This window comes from Carcharodon carcharias, chromosome 22 (genome assembly GCF_017639515.1).
Source record: "Carcharodon carcharias isolate sCarCar2 chromosome 22, sCarCar2.pri, whole genome shotgun sequence".
Classification (NCBI taxonomy): domain Eukaryota; kingdom Metazoa; phylum Chordata; class Chondrichthyes; order Lamniformes; family Lamnidae; genus Carcharodon; species Carcharodon carcharias.
The window spans coordinates 67,790,011-67,804,170 of record NC_054488.1 but is presented as its reverse complement, the minus strand read 5'-3'; positions in this window follow the sequence as shown (position 1 = coordinate 67,804,170).

Here is a 14,160-nt window from a genome sequence, read left to right as displayed (position 1 = left end):
GCAACGTGTACAGAGAAAAAAAATAAAAACAAAAAACTGCGGATGCTGGAAATCCAAAACAAAAACAGAATTACCTGGAAAAACTCAGCAGGTCTGGCAGCATCGGCGGAGAGAAAAGAGTTGACGTTTCGAGTCCTCATGACCCTTCAGCAGAACTGATCTTTCTTTACAAGGAGAGGGAAATATAAGCTGGTTTAAGGTGGGGCGGGGTAGGGGGAGAGAAGTTGAGGGGTGGTGTGGTTGTAGGGACAAACAAGCAGTGAGGGAAGCAGATCATCAAAAGATGTCACAGACAGCAGAACAAAAGAACACAGAGGTGTTGAAGGTGGTGATATTATCTAAACGAATGTGCTAATTAAGAATGGATGGTAGGGCACTCAAGGTACAGCTCTAGTGGGGGTGGGGGGGCATGAAAGATTTAAAAATAATGGAAATAGGTGGGAAAAGAAAAACCTATATAAATTATTGGGAAAAAAACAAAAAGAAGGGGGAAGAAACAGAAAGGGGGTGGGGATGGGGGAGGGAGTTCAAGATCTAAAATTGTTGAATTCAATATTCAGTCCGGAAGGCTGTAAAGTGCCTAGTCGGAAGATGAGGTGTTGTTCCTCCAGTTTGCGTTGGGTTTCACTGGAACAATGCAGCAAGCCAAGGATAGACATGTGGGCAAGAGAGCAGGGTAGAGTGTTGAAATGGCAAGCGACAAGGAGGTTTGGGTCATTCTTGCGGACAGACCGCAGGTCAGAGAAGACAGCCCTAAATCCACATGTCAGGTTTCTGTTCATGTCTCTTTACATATCCCTCCCTGTGCCCATCTCTCTCCCTGTGCCTGCCCCCCACCCTGTTCCTGTCCCCATGTCCCCGTCTCCCTGTCCCCGTCTCCCTGTCCCTGTCTCCCTCCCTGTCCCCGTCCCCCCACCCCCGTCCCCTGTCTCCCCCTCCCTGTCCCCGTCTCCCTGTCCCCGTCTCCCTGTCCCCGTCTCCCTCCCTGTCCCTGTCCCCCTCCCTGTGCCTGTCTCCCTCTCCCTGCCCCTGTGTCTGTCCCTGTCCCTCGGTCTCAGTGAAAGTGTCTTTCTCTGTGCCTTGGAGGAAGTGCATCTCTCCCTGTTGTGACTTTCAGTCTCTGTCTGCTACTATGGCCATTTGGACAATGTAACTCGGTGTCATTTTCTTCAGGTGTATATATGACAAAATATATAGAATAAAACCTTCCAGAAACACAGGCAACATCAGAATTGTTATAATTTGACAGAAATTTCCCTGGTTACAAGAACCAAGTGACACATTCTCTTGGACACTTTGCATCCAGTTTCATTCTGCCAATCATTGGCTGGAATTGGACAAAATCCAAAAGGATTATTTTGTGAATGGTTTGTCTGGTAAGTTATTAAAAAGAAAGACTTGCATTTTGATGGTGCCTTTCGTCACCTTGGGACATCCCAAAGCTCTTTACATCCAGTGAAGTATTTTTGAAGTGTAGTTACTGTTGTTGTAATGTAGAAAACATGGCAGCCAATTTGTGCACAGCAAGATCCCAGCAATGAGCTGAATGACCAGATAATCCATTTTACATGGAATATACAGAGAGAAGCCATTCAGTCCAGCTAATCTGTGCTGAAGGTTTTACTCTACATGAATCTCCTAACTATTTACCTCATTACAAACCTTTTGGAATATCTTTCCTCTCATGTCCTTGCCTAGTTTCTTGTTGAAAGGATCTATGCTATTCATCTCAGCCCTGTAGTGGTGAGTTTCATATTCTCACCATTCTCTGGGTAAAGAAACTTCCTCTTATTTCCCTATTGGATTTATTAGTAACTATCTCACATTCATGGCCTCAAGCGCTGCATTTGCCCACAATTACGAGCTTGCTTTGTGAGCATGGTGAAGTGTTGTTTAAGGGATAAATGTTGGTCCCAGGACAGTGGGGACAATGCCCTGCTCCTCTTCGAAGGGTGCCATGGGATCTTTTACACCCACCTGAGACAGCTCTCCGTTTTAACCAGGGTGAGAATGGGGGGGAGGGTGTGAAGGTTAAGCAGGTAGCAATTCTACCAAATGATTTTAACTTCATTTTAGTGCTTGCTTGTGGACTCCAGCCCAAGGCCAGTGGAAATGAGGCAAAGGCAGGCGAACAGGAACTGCAAAGTAGTGTGATCTCAGATCATCATCGAGAGCCAGATGATAGGATGTTGGCAAAGTGGGCGGGTGAGGAACAAGAACAACGAACAAAGAAAAGTACAACACAGGAACAGGCCCTTCGGCCCTCCAAGCCTGCGCTGATCATATTGCCCGTCAACTAAAACATTTTGCACTTCAGGGGTCCGTATCCCTCTATTCCCATCCTATTCATGTATTTGTCAAGCTGCCTCTTAAACACCACTATCGTACCTGCTTCCACCGCCTCCTCTGGCAGCGAATTCCAGACACTCACTACCCTCTGCATGAAAAACTTGCCCCGCACATCTCCTCTATAGTTTTCTCCTCTCACCTTAAATCTGTGTCCCCTAGTAATTGAATCTTCCACCCTGGGAACAAGCTTCTGACTATCTACTCTGTCCATGCCACTCATAATTTTGTAAACTTCTATCAAGTCGCCTCTCGATCTCCGTTGCTCTAGTGACAACAACCCGAGTTTCTTCAACCTCTCCTCATAGCTAATAACCTCCAGACCAGGCAGCATCCTGGTAAACCTCCTCTGCACCCTCTCCAACACTTTCATATCCTTCTGGTAATGTGGTGACCAGAATTGCACGCAATATTCCAAATGTAGCCTAACCAAGGTTCTATACAGCTGCAGCATGACTTCCCCGCTTTTATACTCAATACCCCTGCCAATGAAGGCAAGCATGCCATGTGCTTCCTGACTACCTTATCCACCTGCGTTGCCACTTTCAGTGACCTGTGGACCTGTACACCCAGATCCCTCTGCCCGTCGATGCAGTTAAGGGTTCTGCCATTTACTGTATAATTCCAGACTGTATTAGACCTTCCAAAATGCATTACCTCACATTTGTCCGGATTAAACTCCATCTGGCATTTCTCTGCCCAAGTCTCCAACTGATCTATATCCCATTGTATCCTTTGACAATCCTCTTCACTATTTGCAACTCCTCCAACCTTAGTGTCGTCTGCAAACTTACTAATTAGCCCAGTTACATTTTCCTCCAAATCATTTATGTATACCACAAACAGCAAAGGTCCCAACACTGATCCCTGCAGAACTCCACTAGTCACAGCTCTCCATTCAGAAAAGCACCCTTCCACTGTTACTCTCTGTCTTCTATGACCAAGCCAATTCTGTATCCATCCTGCCAGCTCACCTCTGATCCTGTGCAACTTTACCTTCTGTACCAGTCTGCCATGAGGGACCTTGTCAAAGGCCTTACTGAAATCCATGTGGATAACATCCACTGCCCTTCCATCGTCGATCATCTTTGTCACTTCCTTGAAAAACTCGATCAAGTTAGTGAGACACGACCTCCCCTTCACAAAATCATGCTGCCTCTCACTAATACGCCCATTTGCTTCCAAATGGTAGTAAATCCTGTCACGACGAATCTTCTCCAATAATTTCCCTACCACTGACGTAAGGCTCACCGGCCTGTAATTTCCTGGATTATCCCTGCTACCCTTCTTAAACAATGGAACAATATTGGCCATTCTCCAGTCCTCTGGGACCTCACCCGTAGCCAGTGAGGATACAAAGATTTGTCAAAAGGAGCAGACGTTAATCACAGTTGAGGGAGGAGAAAACTTGGGCAGGGTGGGTTCAAGGTCTCTTTGCGGGGCAAGCGATGCACTCTGGTCCTGCCTGCACCCAGACTTTGCTGGTGCATCTTGGTTTGTGTTGGTGCCAGTCAACCTGGAGTTAAATTTCTGTGTGCTGCAACTGCACTATTGGAACATTGGAAAATTTCCAATTGAAATAGTATGTGTTGCGACAATTTCAGGAATTGCCCAAACCCCACTCTCCCTCACGGGATGATGGGGTCTGTGTTACATTAATTAACCTCCCCCAGTGGTAAAGCCCTAGGATTGGTTTCAATGATCTCTGCTAATTGAGTTATGGGACCCAATCACAGTCCTATCTCATAATGACTCTGCAGTAGAATTAATTTCCTAAATCTCTCTCTTCACATTTTCCTCTTGCTCTTCGAGCTTGCTTAAAACCCAAGTCATTTGTCCGAATGTCTTTTTCTTTGGATTGGGTGTCATTTTGGTCTGATTGCGTTCCTGCAAAGTTATTTTACAATGTTAAAGGCGCTATATAAATGCACATTGCTCTTGTAGTTGTGACTCCTGCTGGAAAGTACATTGGGTGATAATGGGATGAGGCACTCCATTGAAGAATATCCTGATAGACTTATACATGAAGACTGCTGATGGGTGAGGTAATGTGGGTGGCTGGCTCACAGTGAGAGTCAGTACATTCTGGGTAGGTTAATCCAAGTTTGCTGGGTTAATGGGTAATGATCTATAATTGTGGAGGTAAGCCTGAGCATCTGAGTGGTAAAGTCACCCAAGTGATGTTCAATGTGAACGTTCTGTCGCTAATGTTATGATGTGGCAGGTGGTGTATGCTGGGCTGACCAAATCCCAAAGGGAAATGTGACCACACTATCACAACGAGTTTCCAATTTGTGTCTATTAAGAGGCGGTTTGTGTATTGAAGTCAGAAGTAATGAGTCCACTGCCATCTTTTTGAGATTTTAAAGATTAAATTAAAATACTTATTAACAAGGCAAGAAAACTTAAACACACAAGATTACAGTTACACAGTTACATTTAGTTTTATAATAATCCTCACAAGATTTCTATTTAACTAGACTATAACAACACACCCCTTTCAGGCATCAGTTGAAATAGATTCTTGTTGAAATAGAAATCTGTAAAACATTAGCAATATTACCACAAGCACCCACTGTTGCTGTATGGGAGGTATCTCACAGCTTCCCTCTCGCTCAACAACGGAATTCCAAAGCTTTTAATAAAACCTTGGTTACTGAAACAGCGAACTTCTCCAGAGTGGCGAGAGGTGTTTTTCCCCATAACTCTGTTTCGTATAATGTACCTTTCAAGATCTCACATGGCCAAACCCCGCACATCTTTCCATCCTTCTTTAAATATATTTCCTCCCTTTTGATCTGTAAATCCCATTGTTTCAATCTTGCTTTGGAAATTACTTCTCCCAGAATATAAACATCTTTCACGTTGTCGTTATGGCACTTTCTGGAAAAATAAACTTAATAACTTTTCCTTGATTTTCTTGTCAGTTGTAAACCTCTTATCCTGTCCCTTTTGCAAATCAAATAACCTCTCAACTTATCTAAAAATGCAAACTCCATTCACACTGTATCTGCTGAGACTTCATCCTGGTTTACCCATCTCCATTTCAAATGCTTGCTTTACACCTAATCTCTTTGATAACTCAAACTTTGCAGTTTAATTAAACCACGCCCATAAACCTGCTTCAGTATTCCACAGTAATATTAGGAGGAAATGATATTTCCTTTACACAAACCTAAGAAAAGTAAAACTATTATTCAAGGTTGAGGACAGCCAATCTACCCAATAGATTACCAGTACTCTGAGCATCGTTGTTGATTGTGTTAAGGTATGTATGAATGAATACAGTCGGGTTATATTCCTTGGGGGTGAGAAGGTTTGCAGTGATATGACTGAAGTCTGTAAACCCAGAACAATATGGGAATATGACTTAAAGTTGTTGAAAGTGCATCTGGGAAATCTTCACATACAGGGAGAGAGAATATGGAATACATTGTCTCCGGCAGAGGCGCACAACCATGTCAACATTTAAAAGAGAGGTTTACTTATGAAGAAAAGGCAAGGATTGGGATTAGAGATAAAGCTAAACATGCCTGTGCAGAGTTAGATGGGCCAAGTGACCAACACTTGTTTCCATTCTCTCTCTCTGTGTGGAATGTTAAATGCTTTATTATCAATGTTCATATTTCACATTACTCAGTGTCCGAACTGCTCATCAGGAATCTTGGATTTGGGGCCAAGTCATTCTCATAAATACCACACAAAGCACACACTCAGCTCACACAGCACCACCATCATCTCAACTGGAAATCACTGCAATCACCTCAAATAAGAAACATTAATCAGGTATTTAGTTGTCACATTCTACACATGCTCACTCTGTTCACTAAGAAACTCGGCTGTGGAGTTAAGGTTTTTGTTCTCAATAGCAGCAAATAGGTGAACAGCAGAGTCAGCTGCCACTGATTCAGTTAGAAAGATGGGGCTGTGAGAGGAGAAACTGTTCAATCAGTTAGTGCAACGTGTTGGTCAATATGACAATGCAGGCAGAGGGCGAGGAAGAAACTGGGGGTGGGTGGTGGGGAGAATTCCTTTGGGCAGAGGCCTGGATGAGTAGGTTAGGCCTGGGGAAAATGCCCCTGAGGGAGGAGAGGCTTGGGAGGAGCAGAAACATTTAAACTAGGAGCAGGAGTGAGGCCATTCAGCCCTTCGAGCCTGCTCCACCATTCATTATGATCATGGCTGATCATCCAACTCAATAGCCTGCTCCTGATTTTTCCCCATATCCTTCGATCCCTTTCATCCCAAGAGCTATATCCAACTGCTTCTTGAAAACAATAGAAACATAGAAACTAGTGAAAGACCCAGTCTGGAGGGAGAGAAGGGCTAGGTTGAGAGGGAGAGATCAGGTGTAAAGAAAGGTTAGGGATTGGAGAGAGAAGGGTTTGGGGTGTGGGGAGGGTGTCAGGGCCAGGGTATGCGGAGGGTAAGGGTGGGTTAAAGAGGCCAGCAGATGCTTAAATGGCTTCACAGCATAACTTGCAAAGCTGGAGAATGGTCACTGAATACAATGTCTGTTAACATGTCACATTATTGAATTAAATTCTGTGTTCAGATCTCGGGTTGTTCAATTGTCTTTCTCTCCAGACTCTGATGCTGATCAGTTGTTGGTTTCCTGGCCTCAGCTATTTGCTGCTTTATAAATACCAGAGATTCCCAGCTCATCTCAAACCCATTCACATCAGTCACTCAGAATCATACAGAGAAGACCTAACCAGCTAGCCCCACACTCTGACCATGACCCTCGGTCTGTCCACCCAGGCCCTTCCCCAATGGAGCCCTCTGCCCATCCCCCAGTGAGTGCTTAGCTGCTACTCCTGGGAGTCCCTACCCCACTACTCATTGCACCCCCTCCCCTGGGAGTCCCTCACCTCTTCCCCTCCACCCACCAAGCCACAGGAGCCACCCCCCCAACCCTATCTACCCTCCCCCACCCTATCTACCCTCCCCCCACCCTATCTAACCTCCCCCCACCCTATCTAACCTCCCCCACCCTATCTACCCTCCCCCCACCCTATCTAACCTCCCCCACCCTATCTACCCTCCCCCCACGCTATCTACCCTCCCCCCACCCTATCTAACCTCCCCCACCCTAACTACCCTCCCCCCACCCTATCTAACCTCCCCCACCCTATCTACCCTCCCCCCACCCTATCTAACCTCCCCCACCCTATCTACCCTCCCCCCACCCTATCTAACCTCCCCCACCCTATCTACCCTCCCCCCACCCTATCTACCCTCCCCCCACCCTATCTAACCTCCCCCACCCTATCTACCCTCCCCCCACCCTATCTAACCTCCCCCACCCTATCTACCCTCTCCCCACCTATCTAACCTCCCCCACCCTATCTACCCTCCCCCCACCCTATCTAACCTCCCCCACCCTATCTACCCTCCCCCCACGCTATCTACCCTCCCCCACCCTATCTACCCTCCCCCACCCTATCTACCCTCCCCCCACCCTATCTAACCTCCCCCACCCTATCTACCCTCCCCCCACGCTATCTACCCTCCCCCACCCTATCTACCCCTCCCCCACCCTATCTACCCTCCCCCCACCCTATCTAACCTCCCCCACCCTATCTACCCTCCCCCCAACCCTATCTACCCTCCCCCACCCTATCCACCCTCCCCCCACCCTATCTAACCTCCCCCACCCTATCTACCCTCCCCCCACCCTATCTACCCTCCCCCACCCTATCCATCCCCCCACCCTATCTACCCTCCCCCCACCCTATCCACCCTCCCCCCACCCTATCTACCCTCCCCCACCCTATCCATCCTCCCCCCACCCTATCTACCCTCCCCCCACCCTATCCACCCTCCCCCCACCCTATCTACCCTCCCCCCACCCTATCTAAACTCCCCCCACCCTATCTACCCTCCCCCCACCCTATCCATCCTCCCCCCACCCTATCTACCCTCCCCCAACCTATCTACCCTCCCCCCACCCTATCTACCCTCCACTCACCCTATCTACCCTCCCCCACCCTATCTACCCTCCCCCCACCCTATCCATCCTCCCCCCACCCTATCTACCCTCCCCCAACCTATCTACCCTCCCCCACCCTATCTACCCTCCTCCCACCCTATCTACCCTCCCCCCACTCTATCTACCCTCCCCCCACCCTATCTACCCTCCCCCCACCCTATCTACCCTCCCCCACCCTATCTACCCTCCCCCCACCCTATCTAAACTCCCCCCACCCTATCTACCCTCCCCCCACCCTATCCATCCTCCCCCCACCCTATCTACCCTCCCCCCACCCTATCTACTCTCCACTCACCCTATCTACCCTCCCCCACCCTATCTACCCTCCCCCCACCCTATCTACCCTCCTCCCACCCTATCTACCCTCCCCTCACCCTATATACCCTCCCCCCACCCTATCTACCCTCCCCCCACCCTATCCATCCTCCCCCCACACTATCCACCCTCCCCCCACCCTATATACCCTAACCCCACCCTATCCATCCTCCCCCAACCCTATCCATCCCCCCACCCTATCTACCCTCCCCCACCCTATCTACCCTCCCCCCACCCTATCCACCCTCCCCCCACCCTATCTACCTTCCCCCCACCCTATCTACCCTCCCCAACCCTATCCATCCTCCCACCCTATCTACCCTCCCCCCACCCTATCTACCCTCCCCCCACCCTATCTACCCTGTCCCCACCCTATCTACCCTCTCCCCACCCTATATACCCTCCCCCCACCCTATCTACCCTCCCCCCACCCTATCCATCCTCCCCCCACCCTATCTACCCTCCTCCCACCCTATCTACCCTCCCCCCACCCCATCTACCCTCTCCCCACCCTATCTACCCTCCCCCACCCTATCTACCCTCTCCCCACCCTATCTACCCTCCCCCACTCTATCTACCCTCTCCCCACCCTATCTACCCTCCCCCACCCTATCTACCCTCTCCCCACCCTATCCATCCTCCCCCCACCCTATCTACCCTCCTCCCACCCTATCCATCCTCCCCCCAGCCTATCTACCCTCCCCCCACCCTATCTACCCTCCTCCCACCCTATCTACCCTCCCCCCACCCTATCTACCCTCCCCCCACCCTATCTACCCTCCCCCCACCCTATTCACCCTACCCCCACCCTATCTACCCTCTCCCCACCCTATCTACCCTCCCCCACCCTATCTACCCTCTCCCCACCCTATCCATCCTCCCCCCACCCTATCTACCCTCCTCCCTCCCTATCCATCCTCCCCCCAGCCTATCTACCCTCCCCCCACCCTATCTACCCTCCTCCCACCCTATCTACCCTCCCCCCACCCTATCTACCCTCCCCCCACCCTATCTACCCTCCCCCGACCCTATTCACCCTACCCCCACCCTATCTACCCTCCCCCCACCCTATCTACCCTCCCCCCACCCTATCCATCCTCCCCCCACCCTATCTACCCTCCCCCCACCCTATCTACCCTCTCCCCACCCTATCTATCCACCCCCACCCTATCTACCCTCTCCCCACCCTATCTACCCTCCCCCCACCCTATCTACCCTCCCCCCACCCTATCCATCCTCCCCCCACCCTATCCATCCCCCCACCCTATCTACCCTCCCCCCACCCTATCCACCCTCCCCCCACCCTATCTACCCTCTGCCTACCCTATCTACCCTCCCCCCACTCTATCTACCCTCCCCCCACCCTATCTACCCTCTCCCCACCCTATCTACCCTCCCCCCACCCTATCTACCCTCCCGTCACCCTATCTACCCTCCGCCCACCCTATCCATCCTCCCCCACCCTATCTACCCTCCCCCACCCTATCCATCCCCCCACCCTATCTACCCTCCCCCACCCTATCTACCCTCCCCCCACCCTATCTACCCTCCCCCACCCTATCCATCCCCCCACCCTATCTACCCTCCCCCACCCTATCTACCCTCCCCCACCCTACCCATCCTCCCCCCACCCTATCTACCCTCCCCCACCCTATCTACCCTCCCCCCACCCTATCCATCCTCCCCCCACCCTATCCATCTTCCCCCCAACCTATCCATCCCCCCACTCTATCTACCCTCCCCCACTCTATCTACCCTCCCCCCACCCTATCCATCCTCCCCCCACCCTATCCACCCTCCCCCCACCCTATCTACCCTCCCCTCACCCTATCTACCCTCCCCCCACCCTATCCATCCTCCCCCCCACCCTATCTACCCTCCCCCCACTGACGACACAGCCACCCACCCTGTAATGCTGTAAGAATTCTGGATCTGGACCCACTTTGTGGCCTGTTTCATCCTTCCTAAAGTGAGGGACTTGAAACTGGACAATCTAACTGTAGTACAAATTTACAGAGAGAAATTGTATTCTGACAAAAGATCTCGGAAATGAAATTTAAAAATTGTATCCCAATTTTTATAGAGGGAACAGCAATGTGTCTTATAGAGGGAAGTGTAGCTAAATGATAGGTGGACTAGATACAAGAAACTTGCAATTGCTTAAGAACTGTGCAGACCTAAAAGTGGGTAACTTGAACTTTATTGTTAGTCTGTGTCAAACCAACTTATTTGTTTTAATGAATGCAGAGACTGCAGCTACTCATATGCAGGAAGTGCTCCCCTGGTGTTTTGGCACAGATAAAAACAGCAAAATTATAAATAGAGCATCATCACCATCATCTCTACTGGCCATTTCCAACTCAGCTGATTATTTTATCTGCTGAAAGTCAGGTCCAATCTAAAACTTGCTATTATTCATTATCGCCCATTGTTCAGCCAACATATAAAAAAACCCCACTAGAGCTATACCTTGAGTGCCCTACCATCCATTCTTAATTAGCACATTCGTTTAGATAATATCACCAACTTTAATTTTAACACCTATGTGTTCTATTGTACTATTGTCGTTGACATCTTTTGATGATCTGCTTCTACCACTGCTTGTTTGTCCCTACAACCACACCCCCCCCCCACCTCTTGGTCTCTCTATCTCTCCGCCCCCCACACACACACCTTAAACCAGCTTATATTTCAACTCTTTCTTGGACTCGAACGCAAGTTCTGTCGAAGGGTCATGAGGACTCGAAACGTCAACTCTTTTCTTCTCCGCCAATGCTGCCAGACCTGCTGAGTTTTTCCAGGTAATTCTGTTTTTGTTTTAAATAAATTGCAATTCCGTCCAATGAGGTTAAACAGACAATGATCAGTGAGAATCAAGCAGCTCTGAATTATGTTTTAGGGGATGGTGTTGTAGGGACATAGGTCTAATTACCAAGCAGGAGATTTAGCTGTGAGTTGAATGGGAAATTGGATAAGCAGCAATCTTGCCCAGAGTTGCTGTGATTGTCTCTTTGGGTTTACACTCAAGTAATTTGGTCACATATACTGGAGTTATCACACAATGTTAATTCAATGTTACTTATGCTCAGTAATTCCTGTTGTTAAAGATGTGGATTGCAGCTGTGAAGTGAGATAGGCAGGTTCAGTTCTGAGTGAGGGAGCAAACTGCATGCTTTGGGCCATAGTGAACCTCAGTGCCCAATATTCAGTACATCAGGCAGTTGCCTTTGTAACCATTAGCACCATGGGTTGTATGCCCTATTGTTAGCTCCCTATGACTGCTTTTTCTGCACCAAAGCTCTCCCACTGTCTGCGCTCTCCCGCTGCCTACACTGTCTCAGACATTAGCACCAGGCAGAATTCGCAGCAAACAAGCACTTTGTCCCAGGGGTGTGAACTCCTCAGGGCAAGATTTCTGATATGTGCTCCTGGCATTGCAGCTCTATGCCCCAAACACTGAAGATGCAATTCTATCACTCAAATATTCATACTGTTTGGCTATGATATTCCAAGAATGATTAAAGGTTTAACCTGTTTACTTTAACAAGTTCCATTTACAATTTGGCAGGACTGAGTTTGACTCCAAAGGAAGCTGCCAGTCTCTGGATCAATCCTAATATAAGCAAAAAGACACAGTCACATCTGTAGTTCCTTAAGAGGAGCTTGGAGCAGTTTATACACTTTGACGTGTCTTGCCTCTGGCTCAGGTCTCGATTACTCACTATCTGCTGCTATTTATTGCACTGAGACCTAATTTGTGTTACTCATTCTAGACAGACAGTGGCTTCTATGTAGTTAAACCAAAGAACAGATACATTGAGATTCCTGTGGAGTAAAGGGTTAAAAACAAAAAACTGCGGATGCTGGAAATCCAAAACAAAAACAGAATTACCTGGAAAAACTCAGCAGGTCTGGCAGCATCGGCGGAGAAGAGTTGTCGAAAGGTCATGAGGACTCGAAACGTCAACTCTTTTCTTCTCCGCCGATGCTGCCAGACCTGCTGAGTTTTTCCGAGTAAAGGGTTAATGTCAGGAGCACCTGATACTGATGTAACTGTGATGTAATGTCACATGATTAAGAGACAGATCTGGTGGGAAGCTGAAGTACAACCTGGTGTACAGTCCTGAGATGTACTTAGATCTGTAAACAAGAATGGTTCGTGCAAATAAAATCTATGTTAGCATTTTTAGGGTAACAGGCAAACCCTAAAGAAACCCCACCTAGACCCTGAATACAAGATGACTCATGGAGGCAGCGGACAGAACATAAAACACCCAGAAGACTGCAGACCTGAAAGACCTACAAATCCTTGGGAAAAGAATAAGAAGGACAAAGGACAAGAAGAAAAAAGATTGAAGATCCACCAGAGAATGGAGCATCATGGGTGCTGTGAATGCAGGCAGACACTTGGTGTTGTGGAAATCGGAGTGAACACTCAGACCCAGGAGGTTTGCCTTGGAAGTCTTTTATTACAATGGTGATATCACGGAGAGCCCAGCAGCTTACAACAGAGCTAGCCAGCACTCTGACTAACATCTCTTTACACACACAGATATAGCAGAAGGTTTGTGACAGAAACTTGGGCAATTACAATAGTTTCAAATGGCTTCCAGAGATAGCGATCAGTGTTAATGTTTCACTGATTAGACAGGACAATGTCGATGGCTCAGCAAATAGAGAGTGTTAATGATTACATATCCTGGGCAATGCACACACAATAGTTTGTCTCTTGGGTTTCACCACTGTATCTGACATCCGGAGCCCCTTAGTCTGGGAAGGTAGCACCGGCCCTTTGATTTGCTAATTTATGCGCTGGCTGTGTGACTGTTTGGGGACATTCTACAGTCATTTCATTACATATGTATTTCAATTTCCTTTCCCAATTATACATGTATTTCAATTTCCTTTCCCAATTATACATGTATTTCAATTTCCTTTCCCAATTATACATGTATTTTATTTCTCCACACTTGGACCCAGAGTGCAGACAGCAGCGAGTATATATCACAATCTACAAGCCATACTACTGAAGCAGGCAACAGATCCAGAGCTTAGGACAAACATGGAGTCTACATTGCAACTCCCATAACTGTTCTGAAGCACTGATGGCTGGATAACTGGAGAAAGAGATTCTTCAGATACAGAACAACTTCAGGTTTGCATAAGAAGAAACAAATGGATCAGGTCAGCACTTTATGCAGTAGGGACTATTGCAGATGATAAAATAGCAAGACAGGGAGTCAATGAGGCTTCAAGCTCATACGATGAAATCCTCCAGGCATTTGATGTTTGCTTCAGTGTTCAAAAAAAATTTGATCATCGAACGAGCAAAATTTAATAAGAGGAAACAAAAACTGAGTGAATACGTGGGTTCATTCATAATGACCTGTACAGGCTAGCAGAGAATTGTGGCTATGGAGTTCTCGGGGATGAATGAATACGCAATTGTGTAGTAGTTGGGCTGTTAGGTGAAACCCTATCAGATCTCTTGCAAACAAGGGAAGATT